This window comes from Dromiciops gliroides, chromosome 3, assembly GCF_019393635.1.
Source record: "Dromiciops gliroides isolate mDroGli1 chromosome 3, mDroGli1.pri, whole genome shotgun sequence".
Taxonomy (NCBI): Eukaryota; Metazoa; Chordata; class Mammalia; order Microbiotheria; family Microbiotheriidae; genus Dromiciops; species Dromiciops gliroides.
The window spans coordinates 569,812,969-569,825,572 of NC_057863.1; the positions used below are offsets into that span (position 1 = coordinate 569,812,969).

Consider the following 12,604-nt stretch of genomic DNA (forward strand, 5'->3'; position numbering starts at 1 on the left):
TGGTTCTCTGTATTTGGACCTGCTAAATATGGAAATGTCTAGATAAACAGTTGCATGTCCACAAAAAGACAATCTTTCTATACGTATGTATTATATTTATACACACATGTATACAAACACACATAATAAATATATAGTAAACACCAAGAGGTACAACCCAAGTTGCCCAATACCTGACAGACAGATGTTCTATACATACTGATAGCCAGTTGCTCCACTATATCCACTGCAAGGTTGCAACTAAGCTGCCCTGGCCTGCTAGTGCCCCTTTAAGGCTAGGATGGAGAACTGCCTTATCTCACATCTTAAGCCCCACTCTTGCCCTTGCCTACCCTTCAGTGGTCCTTTTCCTTTTCCTCCTTTGAAATCTCCCACCTTGGTTACTTCCATCTCAGGTGAACTCCATCTCACATAAATCTTAGTTTAATATGTCCCTCTCTCCTAAAAATTTCCTTTTCTTTTTACTTTGATCCATTATGAGCCCCCAAATAACCTTAATTATGGCTTATAAACCTAGGAGTAATTATTGTGATTTGACATTAATTTTAGGTGGAAATAGACATAACAAATATTTCAGTTCTCTTTTTATCTTCCTCTAAAACTACTTTCCTTCAAACACCAGCATTTATAAGAAGTAAAAATGTTTTTTCCTTTAACTCTATTTTCTGCTTTAATTATTTGTGCTGTAAGAGTACTGTTTTCTATGATTTTTCTTTGCAAATGTGTAGCATTTCTGTCATATTATGAGTTAAACTGGCCTTAGCAGGACAGCATAGATACTTAACCACTATTTATAATGTTTCTAAAGGGAAATGACATTTTGAGTTTCCAAAATCCAACTTATAAATAAATTTTCAGGATATAATCCATTGATAAACTGGGGAAATGCTTGTAATTCTCAAATTCTAAATCTGTAACAGCTTGTAGTACTGCAAATGTACCAATTTAACACCAGTAAATTAGCAATTCAAAATATAAAGGAAACATTCTGAAAACCATGAAGGTAGAAGGCAAGTTTGTGGCCAATCTCAAGAAGGGGTGTGTGTGGGAAATGCTTCAGGGAAGTGAGAATGCTTTTGTGATAATATCACTCATTTATTTACTTTTAACTTTCAGTGAAAGACATGACCCCCAACCCCACCAGCAGGTCCAAAACAAACAAAAACCAAACAAAAACCCTAAACCCAACAAGGACAATAACAACCTCAGTCTGTTTTATAGGCTTCTTCCTATCCACATAAAGGAGATGTCTGAAGTATAAGCAAATTATTGTTATTATATTAGTCAAACTATTTTAATATGCTTATAAAAATACTAACCAACTTTGATAGCTAAATAACTCTCTTTTTTCTTAAAAGTTCCCCTTGAATCCATATCTAAATAATGTTTCTTGCTAACTCTGTGATTCCATGGCAGAACTGGCAGAGAACTGATTAGCCTTTTGCCTAGCACAGAACATCTTTATTTAATGACTCAGTTTTAACAGCTAAGAACATACACTTCCTTTCTTCCCCAACAGAATGACTGCATGCTATATTTATTCATCCATGCCTTTTAAAAGATACACAATGTTAACATATAATTTCCTATTTTAAACACGTATAAATAGACAAAGATTTATTGGAATTCGGGTAAATATTTCAAAATTTCTTAACTCTTTGCTGCCATTTTCTTATAAATACCTAACTCCCCATATATATTAATACCAATAACTATGGAAGGTGTGCACTTGAAGCTAAGATGTAGGTGAGACACCAGATGAGACCTGGCAGAAAAACCAAGAGACCATTGGAATCGTTTATTATCTTGGCTTTGTAGTGTGTTACTGAAAAGTGACATATCTAACTCTAGTGACTATTATATGACTCATTATATGTAATTTCTCATGGGTCTAACAATCATTTAGCAATTAAACAATATTGCTACTTTCCCACTTGAACTTATTATATGATATTCAAATTCTGAAGCAATGTTTTATGGTAATTTTTGTACTAACATTGGATTTTATCATATGATTTTAATATTAGCTTTGAATTAACTACAAATGACTGGCTTTTATATAAGGAAAATGATCAATTTCTACATTTTCAGGCAGTCTAGAGAAAAAGATGAAAAATGATACACTGCAACTGTTTTATTTTTGGAAACCCTCTGTAAATAAAAACTCATTTCCAAAGTAAGATATTCCATGGCCTCAGAATACTTGGTCATGATTCAAGTGCCTTAGGCAACAGAGAAGTATTGTTTGGTAGTTGTTGTGTGTTTTTTTTTACCTCTCCTAGTAACAGCAGTTTACAAGACACAAAGGCAATAAGGTAACGCAGCACCATAACTATAAATTGTATCTTAAAAGTGCATATTTAAGCAGTAATTTTAAGAGTTACAATGTTAACCACACTTCTTTATTGATCTAAATAAGAAGAGCTAACCCGACTGATACTCACCCAGCCTCAGAGGAACATCCGGGCTTAAGCAAAAACTAACAGCCACATGGTGAGGTGCTGAAGACAGCTCTCTCTTTCTCAGTCCCAAAGTCCCTTAGATGGAGTAGTCTTTATCTTCCATTTAATAGATGTTGTCTTTTATTTCTGACACGTGGCATAGAAAAGCAGTTCCACAATCCAGTCTTGACTTTGTCTTTTTGAAGATCAACTGTTACCAATGGAAAATGTGAGCAGAAAATGATCACTTGAACACTCGCGGAGCAGCTGTAAATTTCCACTCTCCTTTGCCTGGACTCGGATTCCAAGCCTCCCTTGTCTCTTAATCTGTCACGGGCAGTTCTGTTTCTGGTCAAACCAGCTCTCTTGTGTACACTCTCTCTCTCTCTCTCTCTCTCTCTCTCTCTCTCTCTCTCTCTCTCTCTCTCTCTCTCATTTATATATATATATACACACACATACCACACAGCCAGTTTAGCTCCCTCTCTTTCTTCCTCCCTCCCAACTAAGTATAACGTCAGAGGAATGCGTGTAAAGCAAGAAAACAAAATGATTACTCAGGTAAAACAAATAAAAACAAAAAACACACTCCCCCTCCCCAAACAAAATCCTACAGAACAAATCACAAATTTAACAAATTCACATTTATTGCATTTGTATCCCTAGTGCCTAGCACATAGTAGGTACTTAACAAATGCTGGTTGATTATTTGTCCAAGTTTCCCTCATCATATTCTGGGGGACTACTGCTATAATTATATTATTTTTTACCTTATGATCCTACTGAGAATTTATAGAAACATTTCTAATGATGACTTTTTATTAATAATGATAATCGAATATATTTAGGTATTAATTCTTTTTGTTTGTTTGTTTTTCTTTTGTTTTTGGCAGGACAATGAGGGTTAAGTGACTTGCCCAGGGCCACACAGCTAGTAAGTGTCAAGTGTGTGATTTGAAGTCAGGTCATCCTGATTCCAGGGCCGGTGCTTTATCCACTGCACCACCTAGCTGTCCCCTGGGTGTTAATTCTTTTTTTTTTTTAATCATAAAAGTATTTTATTATTTTCTAGTTACTTGTAGAGATAGTTTTCAACATTTGTTTTTATAAGATTTCTAGTTTCAAATTTTTCTCCCTCCCCCTCCCCAAGACAGTAAGCAATCTGATATAGATTATATATGTACAATCACATTAAACATATTTCTGCATTAGTCATGCTGTGAAAGAAGAATCAGAGCAAAAGGGAAAAACCTCAAAAAAGAAAAACAAAAAAATAGAAATAGTATGGTTCAATCTGTACCTAGATTCCACAGTTCTTTTTTTCTGGATTTGGAAAGCATTTTCCATCATGAGTCCTTTGGAACTATCTTGGAACACTGTATTTCTGAGAAGAGTCAAGTCTAATACAATGTTGTTGATACTGTGGTACAATGTTCTCCTGGTTCTGCTCATGTCACTCAGCATCAGTTCATGTAAGTCCTTCCAGGTTTCTCTGAAATCTGCCTGCTCATTGTTTTGTTTTGTTTTTTTTTCCTGCGGGGCAATGGGGGTTAAGTGACTTGCCCAGGGTCATACAGTTAGTAAGTGTCAAGTGTCTGATGCCAGATTTGAACTCAGGTACTCCTGAATCCAGGGCTGGTGCTTTATCCACTGCGCCACCTAGCCACCCCCTGCTCATTGTTTCTTACAGCACAACAGTATTCCATTACATTCATATACTGGCTATTAATTCTTTAGAAGAAGATGCTATTCTTGATAATAATAACAAAGTTGAAAAAGCAAATACTAAAACAATGACTATGTCTTCTAGAGATAAACAAAATAAGGAAAAACATTGTAGCAGCATTTTAGTATATAGAATTTTATTTCCAACAAGAACAATTTGAGTGAAATGAAAAGTTTTATAAATTATAGAATTTTAAAAATAATATTTAAGATTAGATTTTTGGCAAGGATGATAAGGAAAAAATAACAGAAAGGATGTTGGAAATGAAATACCACTCAATTTAACTTTAAATAAGACATTACAGTTGGAAAATGTTTTCTTCTAGCACTGAATGGCTATGATATACATCTTTTCAATGGGGATCATAAGGTCTGTTTTTAGAAGTTTAACATACATAGGCAACTAGATGCCACAGTTGATGGAATATGGAACCTGAAATGTTGTTTGTTGTTCAGTCTTATCCAACTCTTTGGGACCCCATTTGGAGTTTTCTTGACAAAGACACCAAAAGCAGTTTGCCACTTCTTTCTCCAGCTCATTTTACAGATGAGGAAACTGAGGCAAAGAGAATTAAGTGACTTGTCCAGTGTCACACAACAAGTAAGTGTCTGAGGCTGAATTTGAACTCAGGTCTTCCTGACTCCAGGCCCAGTGTTCTAACCACTGTACAACCCAGCTACTCAAAAATAGGGAAGACCAGAATTTAAATGTGACCTCAGACACTTAATAGTTGTTTGATCCCTGGGCAAGTAATTTAACCTTTATCTGCCTCTATCAACCTCCCAGAGTTGTTGTGAGGACAAAACATGATAACTGTAAAGTACTTTGCAAACCTTAAAGTTCAAGATAAATGCTAGCTATTTTTACATTAAAGTATACATAAAATGATTCATTAGTGTATACTCTTAAAGCATTCAGTGGTACAATTTGAAATTGTGTATCTTATTGCAAAACTTGGAAAAGGGTGTGACATGGAAGGAAGAAGTATCAATATATGCCTGTCAGATTTAAGAGATAAGGTAAGGTAGTGTTGAAATCCGGAAGTGAGAACTGAAGCTACTGGTTAATTATACACACCTGCTGTGTAAGTAAACACAGCAGCCAGAGCTGACTTTGGGGTTTCATTCCTGTTCCTACCCAGCAGGTCCTCACCCAACTAGCATTTTGGGTTTTTTAACCGCTACTATTCATCCTTTAGGTCCTATCTAAGTTCTGAGATAGCTAAGTCATAGGTCTTCAGGGACAGCAAATAGCCTAGAATTGTATTAAGTATAATTTTTATCTTATTCTCTAAAAATTCTGAGAATGTAAGTTCCAAAACAGTACATGACAATCAGAATGAGCTATAATCCCTAGACCCAAATAAATAAAGTAAATAATTTTATCCTGGATTCTGCTTCCCAATTTCAACTAAAATTTAAATTAGCTGAAATTAGGAAACAATAGTAGTAGTAGTAGTAGTAGTAGTAGTAGTAGTAGTAATAGTAATAATAATGATAACTATATAGTCCTTATATAGCTACAGTAGTTATATAGTGCTTTAAGATTCACAAAAAGCTTTACATGTAAACTCATTTCACCCTCACAATTGAACATTTATTAAGCATTTACTATGGAAAAAGCATTGTGTGAGATATTAAGAGATTAAAAAAATTACAGTCTCTGCTTTTCAAGGACTTTACAATCTAGTAGGAAGATGGGATGAATAAAACATTAATTATAAAATACATAAAATCTATATTAATGCACCAATAACCATAAAATATATGACCAAGCATATTAACACATCAGTAACCATTAAAATGTGAGTGTACAATTAAATAAAAAGGGAGGTAAGGACTATTTCTATTTGGGGTCCAGAGAAGGCTTCAAAATGAGAACTGAACTGAGGCTTAAAAGGGAAGAATTTGGGGGGGGCAGCTAGGTGGTGCAGTGGATAGAGCACCGGCACTGGATTCAGGAGGACCTGAGTTCAAATCCAACCTCAGACACTTAACACGTACTAGCTGTGTGACCCTGGGCAAGTCATTCAACCCCAATTGCCTCACCAAAAAAAGAAAAGAAAAAAAAAGGGAAGAATTTCAGCCATCAGAGATGTGGAGGTGGTTCTTTACAATTCACTTTAGGTACTACCCCCTCCATAACTGCTCTCCACCCTTCCACCCTCCCAGATAAAAGTGATTTTCTCTTTCTTTGAATATTAGTCCAGCTTGGCTTCCCTTGTGCATTTAATTATTTTCTAACCTGTATTAAAGTTATTTGTATAGCTAGTTTATCACTCTTTTAGACTGTAAACTTCATGGGTAGAGACTGTGTTGTTTTTAATTTTTGTATCCCTAACACTTTGCACATACTGGATGTTTTATCATTCAATTTGTATTTGCCCTATTAATTAAAAACTTTTTCCTGAATACATCTTCAATAAAGACTGTCTTATCCTTTCAACACATGAGTTTTCTGGTTATTTGGGTTCTACATAAATAGGAGATTCCTATTCTCTAATTGGTATATCTGATAAATTAATGCCCTTTTCCTCTTTTACTGACAAAGAATATAGCTTTCAAAACTCTGGAAATATCTTTAAAGCCCTGTAATTATAAAACTGAGTGAATATTCCTGGCTTCTTCCTGCTGTATTTTAGAGGCTAGAAAGACTCTGTAATAGATCATAGATAGAAGGTGGGCCCTACGGTCTGGGACAAGCAGCTTTGACCATGTAGTTCTAAGACCTGCCTAAGGACCACCACAGGAGCATTGCTTTTTTCTGTTAGTCAACAAAGTTATGGCCACCTCCTGACACTCAGGTGCAAGAACAGTTTTTAAGTAATAAGGATTATTAAGTAATTAATAAATTCCAAGGAACTTAGATTAACAGATCCTAGCTCAAAAGAGAGTGAGAAATTATCTCATTTATTAGCTCATATCTGAACAGGAATTCCTATCATGGCTAAATTTGTGTCTTTGAAACTTCTTACCCAACAGTTAGCTCCCAGTTCTGCTATCTGGGACCAATCAAAACAAATTTAATCCCTCTTCCACATGACATCCCTTCAAAAACCATAAGCAGGATTTGAGAAATTGAAGCAGGACAAATCTAGGTCAGAGCTAGAAAGAAAATGTTCCAATTCCTTCATCAATGTAGATCATCTAATCTAATCCTAACTTCTGATTCCTATACTCTGAACAAAATACTTCAAAAAAGCAATGATCTGGGGCAGCTAGACGGTGCAGTGGTTAAAGCCCTGGAGTCAGGAGGACCTGAGTTCAAATCCAGCCTCAGACACTTGACACTTACTAGTTGTGTGACCCTGGGCAAGTCACTTAACCCCCACTGCCTGCAAAAAAAAGAAAAAAAGAAAAAGAAAAAGCAATGATCATACCAGGATCACTGACAAAACCAAAGTCAATAATCTTACAAAATACCATACTCTAAGAGTAGGGCATTATTTTGGATTATCTGGAAGACTTAACAGAGGATGGATAAGAGACATAACAAGTAAGGATTTTGTCAAAGAAAAAACAAAACACAGAGAGACACAAATTGGATCTGAAGGAGGGTGTCAACAGATGGAGAATGGGATGCATGTATCAGGTACAGTTAGTCAGTCAGTCAGTAGGCTCTGAGCACCTACTATGTGCTTGGCACTATGTAATTGCTAGGGATACAAAGGCAAAAGATAGTTCTTGTCCTCTAGGAGCTTACAATCTAGCAGGGGAGACAATATGCAAATAGATATGTATGAACAAGCTATACACAGGATAAATGGGAAGGCACTTGAATTAAGAAGAAATGGGAAAGACTTACTGTGCAAGGTGGAATTTTAGCCAGGACTTAAAGGAAGCCAAAAGGCAGAGAAGGGAGAGTATTTTAGGTATGGGGGGTGGAGAGCCACAAAAATTCCCCAAGCCAAGAAATGGAGTATCTCTCTTGTTCTGGGAACAGCAAGGAGGCCAGTGTTAATGGATGGAAAAGTACTTAGGGGCTAAGGGGATTAAGATGTAAGAAAACTAGAAATGGGGGGGGGGGCGGGTAATGGACTAGGTTATGAAGGGCTTTGAATGCCAAAAAAGAGTCCCTGCTCTCAAGAGCATCACAGTCACAAATATAAACAGCTATATACAAACAAGATATTTACAGAATAAACTGGAGATAGTCTCAGAAGGAAGGCACAAAGATTAAGGACTTGGAAAGGCTTCTTGCAGACAGGGGGATTTGGCTGAAATTTGAAGGATGCCAGGGAGATCAGGAGGCAGAGAGTTCCAAGCTTCAAAGACTAGTGAAAACTAGTGTGTCACTATATCACTGAGTACATGGAGCTGAGTAAGATAAAAAGACTGGGAAGGTAGGAAGGGGTCAAATTAGGAAGGGCTTTAAAACACCAAACTATGATTTTGTATGATCTTGGAGGCGACATGGAGCCAGTGGAGTTGATTGAGGTGACATGGTCAGACTTCCCTTTTAGGAAGATCCATTTGATAGCTGAATTGAAGACAAACCAGATTGAGACTTTAAGGAAGGGAGACCAACCAGCTGGCTGTCAGTTGAGGTGGGAAGTAGAGTGAGCCTGCCCCAGGGTAGTGGGGTATATATTCAGGGAAGACTAGCACCTCTTTTATGAGGACTTGCTAAGTCCTTTTCAGAGCTGCTCATCCATCTTTGGTGTCCACCCACTTCTCACCTGTGGCTCCAAGAAGTGGCAGCATGTGCAGCAACCCAGTAAAAGCATCTAGGCATATGGGTTAAACCAGGTTGAGGGAAATCAAGTCTTCAAACTGGTCAGTGAGTTATAGGGATGTCTAGCCCAAGCATGAGAAGACTTCCCTCGTGTAATGTTTGGATGAGAATGGTCATGAAGGCACTCAGAGCTCAGTCAGACATCAAAGTCGCTAAGGTCATCCACTGTAACCCGGGCAATCTCTAGTGGGCTCGACTTTTGTCTTACCACTGGACTTCAACGACTCTGGAAGAGACTGAGGCTGATAACGGTGCAAGTCTGCCTCACTTAAATCCAATTCATGGACAAGTCAAGATATCACCCCATGATGTCATTGGTCCTTTTTGAAAATGAAGGACAAAAACCAGTTGGAGTGTAAGAAGAGAGAAGAGGGTATATGTGAGAAATATGATAACTGACAGCATTTGGATTAGACATAGACAGTGAAGAGTCAAGGGTGACACCTAGGTTGTGAGCCTACATGACTGACAGGATGGTGTACCCTTGACAGTAATAGAAAAGTTGGGAAGAGGAGAGTTTGGAAGGAAAGAAAATGAGTTTAGTTTTGCACATGCTGAGTTTAAGATGTCTACAGGATATACAATTCTAGATGTCTGAGAGGCAATTGAAAATGAGAGACTAGAGGTCAGGGAGAGGTTAGTGCAAGATAAACAAGTGAGAATCATCAGCATATAAATGATAATTGAATTCATGGAAGCTGATGAGATTACCAAGTGAAATAGTATAGAGGAAGAAGAAACAGAGGACAGGATAGAATCTTGGGGGCACCCATGTTTAATGAGCTACAATCTGGATAAAAATACAACAAAGCATCAGAGAAGCATTTGGTCAGACAAGAAGAATAGGAGAGAGCAATGTTGTAAAAATCTAGAGAGAAGAAGAGTATGATCAACCGTGTCAAAAGCTGCAGTGAGGTCAAGAAAGATGAATATTGAAAAAAGAAGTCCATTAGATTTGGCAATTAAGAGATCACTGGTAAGTTTGGAGAAAACAATTTCAGTGGAATGATGAGATCAAGTCAGATTGTAGAGATTTAAGAAGAATGAGAAAGGAAAGGAAGTGAAGACATTGTACATGGTCAAAGCTTCTTAAAACTAATAAATCTGCTATGCTTATCAGAAAATCAATTATCATAAACATAAGCATAAATAATAATAGAATGATATTGAATATGCAATTCAAAATAGTTTATAAAAATCCCTTTACATTTTAAAAAGAGACTGGGGGCAGCTAGGTGGCACAGTGGATAGAGGACCGGCCCTGGAGTCAGGAGTACCTGAGTTCAAATCTGGCCTCATACACTTAACACTTACTAGCCGTGTGACCCTGGGCAAGTCACTTAACCCCAATTGCCTCACTAAAAACAAAACAAAACAAAACAACCCCCCCCAAATTAAAAAGATACTAATAAAACAAATTTCAAATTTTGAATGATATTTTATATTTTTTATGTTATAATCTATTTAAATTTGAAGTCAGGTGACTTTAGTTTAAATCCTAGCTCTAATTTTGACTAGCTATGTGACCATGGGCAAATAACATACTTCTATATTTTCAGGGTTTGATTTTGTTTTCATCTGTTAAGATGAGGATAGTATTATACTATCTACCTTATAAAGTTGTAATGAAAGCACTTTATAAGCCATGAAATAATATATTTTTATGCTTTACCTCTCCTTACTTTGGGTATCAGGATCAGATTTGTTCTCATTGAAGGAGTTTGGCAGGATGTCACTCTAATTTTTTTTTTCAATTTATGTAATATCGGAGTAAATTATTCACTGGATGTGTGGTAGGATTTGCTTATTAGTCTCTCTTTTTCTCCATAATTCTCTACTTATCATTTTTAACCATGTCTGTTTTTACTATTGCCTTGTCTGAGAAAAAGACAGCTATCCCTATTTCATAGATTTGCTGGAGGCATAATATATTCTCCTCCAACCACTCATTTAACTCTGTGAATTGCTATCTTTCAAGTGGAGAGACTGGAGGTCACTGTTAGGAAGAACAAAGCATGGAGTTGCAAGGCAGAGAGTGTGGCAAAGGTGGCATGACAACAATGATCAGATACAGGAATTTAGACTGCATGAACATGGATCAGAAACATTGGTATATAATGGTAAGATTAAGAATATGACTATCTGTGGTGAAATGGAGTAGGTTATGGAAAATGAGTTGCATTGGTTTTATTTATACAAAACCTTTTTGTTTTTATGTAATCAAAATCACCCATTTTCTCTTCTGTATATGTTGTAACAGGTAACTTCTTCCACTTTGCTTTCCAGTTTTTCTAGCTGTTTGGGTTCAATTAGTTGTTCTTCAGGTATTTCAGCTGTGTTTCACTTTTGGATCTCTCATTTGGGGTTTTCTTGCCATTTCCTTCTCCAGCTCATTTTACAGATGAGGAAAATGAGACAAATAGATATAAGTGCCTTGCCCAGAGTTATATAGCTAGTAAGTGTCTGAAGCTGGATTTGAACTCAGGAAGATGAGTCTTCCTAACTCTAGGCCCAGCATTCTATTTACTGTACCACCTAGCTGCCCTTTGGTTGAACAGTGAATCCTTAGGAGACAGCTAAGTGGTACAGTGGATAAAGCACTGGCCCTGGAGTCGGGAGGACCTGAGTTCAAATGCAGCCTCAGACACTTGACACTAGCTGTGTGACCTTGGGCAAATGACTTAACCCTGACATCTGGGCCATTTCCAGTTGCCCAGATGTATATCTTGCCACTGGACCCAGATGGCTCTGGAGGAGAGTGAGGCTGGTAACTTTGCACAGCCCTTCCTCACTTAAATTCAATTCACTGCAAATCATGACATCACCTTTTGATGTCATGGTCCTCTTCAAGAATGAAGAGCAAGCAACAACAACAATAACACCAACAAGGGAGGCAGCTAGATGATGCAGTGGATAGAGCACCAGCCCTGGAGTCAGGAGTACCTGAGTTCAAATCTGGCCTCAGACACTTAACGCTTACTAGCTGTGTGACCCTGGGCAAGTCACTTAACCCCAATTGACTCGCTAAAAACAACAACAACAACAACAAAAAACACCAACAAGTGAATCCTTATCTCAATAGTTGAGAGTCTTTGCATTTATCAGACACTGTGCTGCCCTTGATTGATCTCTCTTTTTTAACCAGTACCAAACAGGTTTGCTAATTACTGCTTTATAGTATAGTTTCAGATGTGGTACTACTACTGCTTTCTTCCTACTTCTTTTTTTAACTTTCTCTTGAGATTCTTGACCTTTTGTTCCTCCAAATGAATGTCATTATTATTTTTTCTAGTTCTATAAAATAATCTGTTGGCAGTTTAATTAGCATAACACTGAATAAGTAAGGTAATTTAGGCAGAATTGTCATTTTTTATTATATTGGCTTAGCCTACTGACAAACAATTAATAAAATAATAACTATAATAATAGTTAACATTTTGTTGTTGTATGTCCTTTGCTCTCAAAGAGTACCATGATAGATGTCATGTCATGTCAAGAAATTGGATTTAAGTGAGGAAGGGCTGTGCAAAGTCACCAGCCTCATTCTCCTCCAGAGCCATTTGGGTCAAGTGGCAAAGTATAGATCAGGACAACTGGAGATGGCCCCGGAAGCAGTGGGAGACCTTGGCCTTTTAAGCTAAGGCATCAAGAGGCCAAACAATGGAAAACGAGGCCTGGGACCGGTACCTATTTTTGGCAAAGT

At 37.1% G+C, this 12,604-nt stretch overlaps 1 protein-coding gene across 3 annotated transcripts in view; it reads right to left on the reverse strand.

Annotated features, from left to right (window-relative positions):
- The window catches only part of CAB39L (calcium binding protein 39 like), a 140,871-nt gene that overhangs the window by 83,751 nt on the left and 44,516 nt on the right, over positions 1-12,604 (reverse strand). Inside the window, exon 2 of one of the 3 annotated variants that reach the window (XM_043991132.1) lies at positions 2,445-2,652. The exons of 1 other annotated variant lie outside the window; for it this stretch is intronic. The gene's annotated coding sequence lies outside the window, so the exon portion shown is untranslated. Of the gene's footprint in view, positions 1-2,444; positions 2,853-12,604 lie in introns of those variants that run through there. One more of the 3 variants, XM_043991131.1, reaches the window with a different exon arrangement.